Genomic DNA, 12,661 nt, shown 5'->3' with positions numbered 1-12,661 from the left:
GGAATGTTTGAGCATATTGCCCTTACCTCAGTATTTCACTTATTCATTCACATGTACGTCAATGTTTTTGTTTTTGTTTTTTATTTATTTTATTTTCATTAGCATATAATTGATTTACCATGTTGTGTCAATTTCTTCTTTACAGCATCATGACCCAGCCATATATTTATACACATTCTTTTTCTCATACTATCTTCTATTATGTTCTATCATAAGAGATGGGATGTAGTTCCCTGTGCTGTACAGTAGTACATCAATGTTAATAAAAGTTTTTCTTTTCTTTTTTTTTTACCTTTTATTTTTTTTCTACTGTACAGCATGGTGACCCAGTTACACATACATGTATACATTCTTTTTTCTCACATTATCAGGCTCCATCATAAGTGACTAGACATCAACCTTACAAATGTTTTCTCAGGTCAGTCTCCAAAAACAACAAAAATAAAAGCTTTTCTTTTTAAATTTTCAAATAAACTATACATAAAATGCCATTATTTGTTGCTTAAACCCAAGTGTCCAGTTTCTTTAGAGGCCTCTGCTCCAAATCTTTAAATAGCCACAGACATGCAGCATTTGGAAAGGGGAGGAAATGAAGGAAGAGATGTTTAGGGGAAAGAGTGTGGGGACCAAGAAAAGATCATAGGAATGGGCACTTAGGGAGAAGGATGCTCTCACTGCCTTCCAGGGTCCATTGGGCTATGCATGGGAGGGCGGGAGATGGGGAGACCTGCTCAGTTTAGTGCAGTTTCACCCCAGACAGTGGGCACTCAGCGGAACAGACCTGATGCTGTGTGCTGCATGCACAGCTAAACAACCCAAGGTCCCAGCTGTTAAGGACTCACAATTGCCGGTGGTGAACTAATAATTGCAGTGTGTTGTAACCCAGTCTCAATAGAAACACAGGAGTCAGTTAACTTCCCTCCACCCTTATTTCATCATTGGTTTAAATGACAGAAGCAATAACTATTTCTTTTTTTTGTTATTTATTACTCACATGAATTAACCCATCTATAGTTGTATAATGATCATCAGAGTCCAATTTCACAGGATTTCCATCCCATAACCCAAGCACATCCCCCTATCCCCCAAACTGTCTCCTCCAAAGACCATAAGAATAACTATTTATTGATGTTGTTATGTGATTTAAATAAGATAATATATGAAAAGCACTTAGGATGCTACCTGGCACACAGTAGGTGCTCAGTGAATAGCAATTATTACATATGGGGCCCAGTCTAGTAGCCTGGCTTGCAGTAAGTGCTCAGTACATTTTTACAGTGTTATTGAACTCTGGTCTGGCTGCCCCCATCTCAAAAATCAATACTCAAGAGGCCAGTGGTAGTAGAAATGGAAAATGTTGCCTTTAATCAGAAAGCTGGCAATCTGGGGAGAAGGCAAACTGGTGTCCCAAATCCAGCTCTGAAGATTCTGCTCAGCCATGACAGTTTTTAAAGAGAAAAGGGGACAAAATCTCAGTGGATCATTGGGATGAGGGATCAAACTCACAACCCTCTTCCACTTCAGGCAGACTTGTCGTCGCCTTCTGATTTTTACTTTAGATGCTGTCTTGTTCAGTTTGCTCAAGACATTATTGAAGCGGAATCTAGGGAGGAGATCTGATCATCTGTTAATTACTTACTCTCCATTTTAGTTCTCTAAGCTCAGGAAAGAACCAACAGTTTAGGCAAGGTATTGAGTAATCAAAAGATTCAAAAGGTGGGCTTGGCCCAGAGGTGAGTAGAGCATGGGGGTGCCTGACTTAAGGTTAGTGACAAGACCACCAAGGGGCCTCCTGCAGACGGCTACTTCCTACAGAGAGCTCTTTCCTGCCAAAAGCTGCTTGTACCAGTATTATCATGATGTACATGAAAAATACCTTGCACACAATATGGTTTCCTTCCTTTCTTATTCTCATTAGCTACAATCCCTTTTGAGGCCAGTGGCCTGGAAGGCCCCCTCCCCAGCTATGGCCCATTCCCTCATGTTCTTACAATAACCAGAACATCTCATTCTATTTGGCAGGTTTAAATTGTGGAGAGGATCAAAGCTGTAACTGGTCCAATCTCAAGGGCTAGCCAAGCCTTCATATTAGGCATATGAATGTATATCAGCAAGATCTCAAAAACAATACACTATTACATGGCATTATAACAAATAATAGGAGTTCCTGTCATGGCTCATCACTTAACAAATCCGGCCAGGAACCATGAGGTTGCGGGTTCGATCCCCGGCCTTGCTCAGTGGGTTAAGGATTCTGTGTTGCCATGAGGTGTGATGTAGGCACAGGCGTTGCTGTGGCTGTGGCACAGGCTGGCAGCTGTAGCTGCGATTAGACCCCTAGCCTGGAAACCTCCATATGCTGCAGGTGCAGCCCTAGAAAAGGCCAAAAGACAAAACAAACAAACAAACAAACAAAAACAAATAAAAGATGGTTTCCAAAGGAAGAGAAACTCATCACAGGCTGGCATAGTAAAGGAAGGCTATGTGCTTAGGGCCACACTGAGCTGGGAGGGGTCCTGGAGGACCCCACCCACTGAGAACAGTGGGTGTCATCTCCATAATCATTAGTAGTAAAATAGGAAGGGGATACTGCAAGCACCTGAATTTCTGCTTTAAGCTAGACCTGGTCTGTATGTTGGCTCATGTCATCCCTACATCAACCCCGTGAGGTGTTTTCACCCCAGGTTATTAATGAGACTCAGATAGGTTGTGTAACCCTTCCCTCACAATTCTTTTGAAAGCAATAATAGTGAATATCCTTTAAGAAACAGTCATCAATTTGATTTTTCTCTATTTCAGAGACATCTCCCTTTCTTGCCCAAATATTCCAAATTTACAAGTCTTATGCCTTCCATGGGGGAAGAGGCCTTCATAAATGGAAGTAAATGGTGGCCCAGGCCCTGCAGCTCCAAGCCACTCTGGAAGATCCCCAGGCCAGATAAAGCCACCCTGGACAGATCCCAAGGTACCAGGAGGCAAGCCCAGAGCCTATCCTATGGTGGCCAGCCTGCCTCATCGCAGATGCTACTAGACTAGGGGAGCTGTACCCAGTCAGGGGATGGACCTGAGACACAGCAGCCACCACAGTGGAGCTCTGCCACCCATGTGATCTGGGCAAGCAAATAGGCTACACCCACAGCTTAGGCAGAGCATTCATGGGGTATAAATGCCAAAGTAAAAACAGTGGGATTCCCCAGCCTGGGACTGGAGGAGGAGTCATCTTGCTGCCTCTCTGCCTTCTCTGAGCACAGAACACCCCTCAGCCTGTGCTGCAGCATCCGTCCCTGGAGGGGCCACCTTTTCTATTGATGCTGACCTGTCTGGTTGAGTTGACTCACATAGCACATGGTATTGCTCTGTGGGTAGAAATTCCTAGATGAAATTCCTCCTAAATAAGAGGCTGTATGTGCTTTGTTCAGCTTCAGGGGTTATTTTGATTTGACCCTGTCTAGATTATGTTCAATTATTTCCAAATAATATTTATTGAGGTCCTGACATGTTAAGACACTGTGCTTAAACCTGTGGGATTTGAGAGAGGGATACTTTGATTAGAGTGCAGGAAAAGGAGGGGAAAGTACAGATACCACTGGCACACAAAGAGGCCATGGCAAGTTCTTGCCTTACAGAGGAGATACAGAAAATAGTCCGGATATTCTGGAGAGGGATGCAGTTTCCCCAAAGTCACACAGCTAATAAGTGGCAGAGCCAGAATTCATACCTTGACTATCAGAGCCCATAGTCTTAGCCACTCTCCTCTCCTGCCTCTAAAAAGCAGAATAGTTTTCATTTTCACCAGCAGTTTGGGGAAGATAATACTGTTGGTAGTAGAAAATCTGCATTGAATTGGTTGTAATAGTGATGTATCCACCTTGTGACTAACCTGTGGCTTTTGGATAAGAAAAAGGCAGACAGAAAGGGAAATAGTTTTCTCTTTGCAATTACCAGATTATTAGGGGATGATAAATATTAATTAGGACATTGTGCTAGACAATGTTAGGTGAAACCAAAAAAAGAAAACTATACATGTGTGTAAATGATTTTTAAAATTTATTTTATTAAGGTATAGTTGATTTACAATGTTGTATTAGTTTCTGATGTACAGCAAAGTGACTCATATATATATATATATATATATTCTTTTTAATATTCTTTCAATTATGGTTTATTATAGAGTATTGAATATAGTTCCCTGTGCTGTATGGTAGGACCTTGTGTTTATCCATTCTATGTGTAATAGTTTGCATCTGCTCATCCCAAACTCCCACTCCAATCCTCTCCTACCACCTGCCCGATAGCAACCACAAGTCTGTTCTTTATGTCTGTGAGTCTATTTCATTTTGTAAATAAGTTCATTTGTATCATTTTTTAAGACTCCACATGTAAGCAATATCATATGATAATTATCTTTGCCTTACTTCACTTAGTATGATAATCTTTGGGTCCATCCATGTTACTCCAAATCCCATTATTTCATTCTTCTTCGTGACTGAGTAGTATTCCATTGTATATACATACCACATCTTCATGTATGTAAATGACTATATCACAAGGTTAAAAGCAGCACATGAAGGAAGGGAAGTTCATGGGAACTGTTCTGGAAATTTGAGGGTGGATGGATTGGTTCAAGAAAGCTTAAACAATGAACTAGGTCTTGAAAGTTGAATGGCATCAAACCTATTGTGATTTGTGTGTGTCGTTTGACCCATCACACTAAGCAAGCCAGGTGTGATGTTGGTCAGGCAGCCTTGATAGAAATTCTTACTTCACCACAATGTCTCTCCCACCTGCCTTGCACAGCAATCAGGAATCCAATCTTAGACATTCATTCCTGGGCCCGTGGTCTTATCCTTTCCAAGCAGCCTCTTTAAATCACAGTGTCTGCTGAGAGGGGTGACTCATACCAGCATAGTGGTGTGAAGTCATTTGTCAAATCTCTTCCTCTTAGAGATTTCCTTTGAAAATGATGTTTGGAGGAGTTCCCATTGTGGCTCAGCAGAAACGAATCTGACCAGCATCCATGAGGACACAGGTTCAATCCCTAGCCTCCTTCAGTGGGTTAACAATCTGGCATTGCCGTGAGCTGTGGTGTAGGTCAAAGAGGTGGCTTGGATCTGGTGTTGCTGTGGCTGTGGTGCAGGCCAGCAGCTACAGGTCTGATAGACCCCTACCCTGGGAACCTCCATATGCCCCAGGAGCACCCCTAAAAAAAGAAAAAGAAGAAAATGATGTTTAGAAAAGACTTGAGTTTGGAGGATGGGGCAAAGGAAAGAGATAATTTTGAGTGCACGTATGAGGAGTTAACACTGGTTACAGTGTGCCACACACTGTTCCAAGATTTTTCCACATATTAACTTATTCAATCATCACAGCAAGAGAATGTTCCTATCTTAAAGATGAGGAAACTGAAATTTAGAGAAGAGAAGTAACTTTGCCATAACATAAAAAATATGTTGTGTGATTGATCCACCCACTGTGGGGACTGAGCACTCAAAGGACAGCATTAGAACAGCTAGGACTTAGGAGGAGGAAGAGAGATGACAAAAGGAAGGGGGGTCAAGGGGGAAGCGGGAGGTCATCAAAAGCAACCTCACCTACACACCTGTTCTGTTGAGGACCAGTGGTGATGGTAGTGGTGGTGATGATAAAGGTAAAGTAGCTATATCCACTCAACGTAGAATGTTTTATTATTGGCGTTCCTATTGTGGCTCAGTGGGTTAAGAACCCAACCTAGTATCCATGAGGATGCAGGTTCAATCCCTGGCCTCAAGCAGTGGGTTAAAAATCAGGCATTGCTGCAAGCTGTGGCATTGGTCACATATACAGCTCAGATCTGGTGTTGCTATGGCTGTGGTGTAGGCTGGAAGCTGCAGCTCCAATTCGATCCCTGGCTGGGAACTTCCATGTGCCGCAGGTGCAGCCCTAAAAAGAAAAAAAAAAAGTTTTATTAGTAAAAGTAACATTTTGTTTTATTAATGGTATTTTTCTCTTTGGATAGAAAGAGATAGTTGTGGCCATGAATGTGATATGGATTAGGTAGTTACAGCAATATGTACTGTGAATAGCCTGTAATTATTAAATACATTCACATACATTCCTTCATTTGAGCCTTAGAAAAATCCCATGAGCAGTATTAATGTTTTATTTGTTTATTTTTAAGGGCTGCATCTGCAGCATATGGAAGTTGCCAGGCTAGGGGTTGAATCGGAGCTGCAGCAGCCAACCTATGCCACAGCCACAGCAACTCAGGATCTGAGTCACATCTGCCACCACAGCTCACAGCAATGCCAGATCCTTAACCCACTGAGTGAGGCCAGGGATCACACCCTCATCCTCCTGGATACTAGTTGAGTTGGTTACTGCTGAGCCACAAGGGGAACTCCCCTCGTGAGCAGTATTACATTGTCCTTTTACAAATGAAAAACTGAGACTCAGAGACAGGAAGTGATCTTCCCAAGACTAGACCCTTCAGCTGTTCCAGAGAAGGATTGGGACTCAGATCTCCCAAACTCCTCCCCTCCTCCCCTTCACCAAGATGTACCTGGGTCCAGTCCATCAGGTGTTTCATTTTCAGTTATCTTCCTGGAAATATGCAACCTTGACAGGTTTTTGAAAGAGGGGAGATCTAACCTTCCTATAAAAGGGAGAGGAAGTTGGATCCTCTTCATTTTCTGGGTACAGTAGGAGGCGGTTGTATAAGGATTGGGACAGGAGCAGTTCAGGCATAGGAGGAGCTTCACCAAAGACCCTGTGGTGGGAATGTGCTTCCCAGCTTAAAAGCCACACGGCCAGAAGACAGAGTGCAAGGCTGGTAAAGCCCACAGAGCCCGGCAGGCCCCAGTAAGGCCAGAGGACTTCATTCCAGTATTGATGGGAAGTCACCTGAAGATTGTGAATCAGCAGAGAAATCCTCTCTGATGAATGTTTTCAAAAACTCAGTCTAGCTGCTGAGTGGACTATGGATTGAAGGTGGCTGAGAGTGAAAGCGAGGACCAGTTGTAACTGTAAATGAGTAATTGGGAAAATTGAATAAGACAATAATCATAGTTTAGAAAGAACTTTCACAGTATTCCTCACATGGTAGCTATTAATAGGTCAAGAATGACTCACAAAACTAAGGCAAACAATGAGAATATCACTTAACGATACAGAAAACATAAAAGAGCAGAGAAGTGTGTCCCGAATTTCAGTTTCCTTGTCCATCAAGCAGTGTGACACTGTGTACTTTCCAGGATGTTTATGAAGATAAGTTAAAGCATCCAGCTCCATACCTGGCCCGTAGTAAATGCTCAGCCAAATATGAGTCTCCTGTTCTACATGACTCCACAAATAAAAGTTGGTTGATATGTACAGAGTTAACAAGCCTAAAACTTTTTTTTTTTTGGTCTTTTTTTTTTAGGGCCCCACCCGCAGCATATGGAAGTTCCCAGGCTAGGGGTCTAATTGGAGCTGCAGGTGCCAGCCCACACCACAGCCACAGCAATGTGGGATCCAAGCCATTTCTGCAACCTACCCCACAGCTCACAGCAACACTGGATCCTTAACCCATTGAGTGGAACCAGGAATCCAACTCGCCTCCTCATGGATACTAGTCAGATTCACTACTGCTGAGCCACAACAGGAAGTCTCAACAAGCCTAAAACTTATGGGTTGTAGTAAAAAATTTAAGTGGAATTCAGAGACATTATATTTAATGTCCTGGTGCTATACAATGATAATTCTACATGCTCCCTGAGTTTGCACAGCATATTATATACACATCTCCTGAATACAGAGTATGGTTTGGGGTTTCAGTGCCTTGTATTGATGGCCTTTTAGTGCCAACTAAACACTCCTAAATGGTGCCATGGGATCCCAGCCTACTTCCCTGAGCCTTTCTGGCACTTTGTTGTAATCCTGTTTCTTTTGACTTAGCACATTTCTGAGGTATCAGCTTGCTTTTGTGTCCTAAAACACCTGAATATTTTCATGTAATTTTTTCATTTTTTAAAATTGTATTGAAGTATAGTTGATTAACAAGGTTGTGATCATTTCTGCTGCACAACAAAATGATTCAGCTTTACATATACACATACCCATCTCTTTCAGATTCTTTCCCCATATAGCTTATCACAGAATGTTGGGTAGCGCTCCCTGTGCTATACACCAGGTCCCTGATGGCCAGTCATGCCATATACCTCAGTGTGCATATGCCAACCTCAAACCGCCAGTTCATCCCTCCTCCGCACCTGTCCCCTTTGGTAACCATCAGTTTGTTTTCAAAGTCTGTGAGTCTGTTTCTGCTCTGCTAGTAAGTTCATGTGTATCTTTTTCATTTTAGATTCCACATATAAGTGATATGATTTCTGTCTTTCTCCCCCTTTTGATGAACAGATTTCTTTTCTGTCATCTTTAGTGAAATTTCCAGAGATAGTATATGGGAGTTATGTTAATGGGATTTATGTTTGTTTCTTTTTGCAACAGAACTCTTTCCATCAATGTTGGATCACCCAGGCCACTAGATTTATTTATCTACCACAAACTCAGTCATTCAAATCTAAACTCCCTCGACACACACAGGCCAATGTGTGTCCAATTGTGTTAGTAGCAGTTAACACGTCCCTTTCTAGTTATGTTCTTTGATCCTACTTATTTATTAATTTGCCTTATATCTGACAAGTTAAATTAATCAACTGTCGATGTCTAGAAGATGAAATATTAAAAGCCAGATGTTAGCTGGGATCCATTAAGGAAATCATACTTCATGTGAATAACAAGATATGTTCCTTTCCAAAATCTCCCTTTTTTAAAAAAAAAAAAAAAAAAAAAAGTATTTCTGCTACTGTACACATGAACCAGATAGTCCCAAAACAACAGGCTTTTTGAGTGGTTGTTTATTTACATCCATGCCTGCAATCTACAAGGTAACATCCAATTAATATCTGACTTTTAATGTTTCGAGCAGTAGATACCAAAACAACTGATGAATGTTTTAATTATAATGCCAATTTAGTCCAGGGCTGTGTAAAACATTAGAGTTTGAGATGAGGACTGCCAATAATTTGTTTCCTTACCTTAGATTTCCTTAACCCTGTGGACCTCAAACTCTATTGTGTATTAGAACCATCTGATTTATTTTACAGCCTAGTACGGGGACTGGCAAATAACAATTATTGAGCCAAGTCTAGCACCCAGTCTACTTTTGTACCAAGGAGCTAAGTAAATGTAAGATGTTTACATTTTAAAGGGGTGTTTAAAAAAAAATAAGGGCATTCCTGTTGTGGCTTAGTAGGTTAAGGACCCGACATTGTCTCTGTGAGGATGCAGGTTTGATCCCTGGCCTTGATCAGTGGGTTGAGGATCCGATTACAAATGCAGCTTGGATCTGATGTTGCTGTGGCTGTGGCATAGGGCTTAGTTGCAGCTCCATTTTGACCCCTGGCCCCAAGGAACTTCCATATGCCCCAGGTGTGACCATGAAAGAAAAAGAAAAAGAAAAAAGAAAAAAGAAAGAAAGAAAGAAAGAAAGAAAGAAAGAAAGAAAGAAAGAAAGAAAGAAAGAAAGAAGAGGAAGAAGGAAGAGGAAGGAAGGAATGAATGAATGTATCCGTAAAGGACAGTATTACATTAAGGACGGAATTCCTTCCCCTCCCATCAAGCCATCACTCACTCCTCCATCCCTACCGAAAAACCGCCAGCCCTCTCTCTAGAAGAAAGAAGAAAAGGTGGAAACATAGGTAGTAAGATGTGACAAAGACTGTATTTGCCCAGCACAGCCTAAAATATTTACTCTGTAGCCCTTTACCAAAGTTTGTCAATCCCTGGCCTGGTGTATGGTCAGTTTTTTAAAAATGTTTTATTAGTGCCTGAAAACAGTGTTCTGCATTGAGTGCTATGTTCTTTAAACCCTTTAGATGCTTTGCTAATTTTTTGTTCAAAGTTTTCGTATTATTATTGATATTGTTTTGCTTGCTCTATCAAATATTGAAAAAGGTATATTAAAATCTGCTATAATAATAATAAAAAGAACCATCTGAGAACTTGGTGACTATGCAGATGCCCAGGCCCCCTCCTGCTTCATAAGTCTGCTTCCTTTAATAATGCCTCATGTGACTGATTCTCACCAAAACTTGAGAATCACTGATTTAATCTTTTGGGATCTTTAACCTCTCTAAAAAGAAATGTCTCATTGGTTTGAGTTTTGGAGGAACCAAAGGAAAAGAGCATTCAACATAGAAATAGTGGGAAATCCCTGGAAACCATCATTGCCCAGCCCACATGGAGGAAACATAGTCCACAGCATCCCCCAGCAGGCAGAACGTGAGGAGTCTGGCATGGTGTTTCGTCCCTCCTTGGGAGTGGAATAGGAATTCTATGTGCCCTCTCTTCTTGGGGGGATAAGAATTAAGACCCCCCCTTCAATAAATCCCTCTTGAGTTTTGCCATGACCCAACCAAGACTTCCTGGTCCCCAGATTTCCCAACAGCACCCTAACCAATAAACCTTCCAGTTAGGCAACTGAATATCATCATCATGAAAGTCATTATAGGCAGTAATTACGAGCTCATAAATGCCTCCCTTGAATGAAGCCCTTTCCCAAACCACCTCAGCTTCTTTTCTCAAGAAAATGGAAGCCAATCCTATCCCCTGCCTCACCCCCCAAAATAACCTTTCTTGCTTTGAAGAAATCCCTGAGCAAACTTTAAGGGGCTGTGCTTTAGGGGGACTCTCCTCTTGGCTGGAGCCCCTTCCAGCATCTCATCCATTGCTCCCTTCACTGGGGAGCAAGTGACTCCCCTTTGGGCTGTATTTCTTCATTTCTGTTCAGGCAGAGGAATGAATATCAAATTTTAAGAATTTCCTCAGAAGTTTCCATCAGGGCACAGTGGAAATGAATCCGACTAGGAACCATGAGGTCATGGGTTTGATCCCTGGCCTCTCTCAGTGGGTTAAGGATCTGGCATTGCCATGAGCTGTGGTATAGGTCACCGACGCAGCTCGGATCCTGCGTTGCTGTGGCTGTGATGTAGGCTGGCACCGGTAGCTCTGATTGGACCCCTAGTGTGGGAACCTCCACATGCCATGGGTACAGCCCTAAAAAAAGAAAAAAATTTTCCTCAGAAAAATCCAGTGTTGGAGGTTCTACAAAATACTGTGATAACTTCAATATTACTTCAAATGGAGCGTTACACAGAGCAATTTACCAATGATTTTAGAGTCCGTGAAAATAGAGCAGACATCACAGAAACGGGCATAAGGGAGAAGGCTTCTCCCATCTGCGGAAACAGGATGAAACTCTCTGAGCCCAGAATTAACCCTTGCATTCAATGGCTTCATGTTTAGCTCATGAAAACCTTGAACCCTCACAGATAAATGAGTACAATCTCCAAGATCATAATCTGTTGTTTTCTTTTCATGGAAAATGGCAATATGTGCCTCTAGTGGCACCAGTCGCTGGCACGGTCAGGTCCACACCTCTTTGATTCACCATTGGAACAGTGCCGAATACACCGAGGACAAAGAACCCATGACTTTTTAACTCACCTCACATGCAACGCCCGGCACAGCCCTTTGCATAGAGTGAATTTTCAGGGCTCCTCTCAGATTAAGATCAAATGTTCCATCCAGAAGCATTGTATGATTTTTTAATTATTTATCTTTGGCCACGCCAGTGGCATGTGGAAGTTCCAGGTCTGGGAGTCGAACCAGGGCCAGAGCAGCAACCCAAGCCACAGTAGTGACAAGGCTAAATCTTTAACCCACTGAGCCACCAGGGAACTCCTGTATGATTTTTTTTTAAGGCAATCATTGCTTTCTGGCCAAGTTTGGGTGTTTCAAGCTGCAGTTTTGCATTTACTGAAACAGAGACAACATTCATTGATTATTGCTATATATGTATAGTTGTTTACAGTCTTCTCCTGTACTAGAAAGAAACTGTATGGGTCTTGGGGTTTCTACACAGTAACCCCAAGACCAGGAAAGGTAGATGCAGCTTCCAAAAGGGGCTGAGAGCACATGACACCTTTAGAGAAACCACCCTAACCAACATCCCTAAAGATGCCTGGTAGCTTCCAGAGGGGGCTTATGAAAACCTAAGCCATATTTAACCCTTGCATTAATTAATTTAAAATTTATTTTAAATGTTTGCAAAGCAGCTTTAAACTCCCAGTACTCTGCACAGAGCAGGATGGACTTGAATCTCCACTGTGGATATTTATAGTTCTTTGGCCATTTCAGCATACAAGAAAATTCACTTACGAAGTACATAGCGTTTTAATCACTGCCTAGAATCACTTTAAATGTAGAACTCTATTCATGCTATATTTTTTTCATTTTGACAGACAGTAGCCTAAAACTTTCTAAAACTATGGATGACCAGATGGATTATGTTTTTTAATCTAAATGCATCTATGTATTATACTATATATAGTATAATATATAGTATATATAATGTGTATTATACTATATAGTATAATATATAGTATATATATAATATAGTGTGTGTGTATATATATATATATATATATATATATATATATAAGCTTGCTCCATTTTACTCTCTACTTTATATCCTCGTTCCATAAAGATATTCAAGGAGGTAAATTTACCACCAGGGAAGGTTAGTACGAGAAGATTTGCATTATATTTTTATAGTTTTTCCCATTTTCTAGAGAGCAGAGCTGAA

At 41.5% G+C, this 12,661-nt stretch overlaps 1 protein-coding gene across 4 annotated transcripts in view; it reads left to right on the top strand.

Annotated features, from left to right (window-relative positions):
* Nucleotides 1-12,661, top strand: part of THRB (thyroid hormone receptor beta) — a 459,282-nt gene that overhangs the window by 352,412 nt on the left and 94,209 nt on the right. The gene's annotated exons all lie outside the window — the stretch shown is intronic.

The sequence above is a fragment of the Phacochoerus africanus genome, chromosome 1 (assembly GCF_016906955.1).
Source record: "Phacochoerus africanus isolate WHEZ1 chromosome 1, ROS_Pafr_v1, whole genome shotgun sequence".
Classification (NCBI taxonomy): domain Eukaryota; kingdom Metazoa; phylum Chordata; class Mammalia; order Artiodactyla; family Suidae; genus Phacochoerus; species Phacochoerus africanus.
The sequence above is the reverse complement of the archived record's forward strand: the minus strand, read 5'-3'. Positions and strand labels throughout refer to the sequence as shown.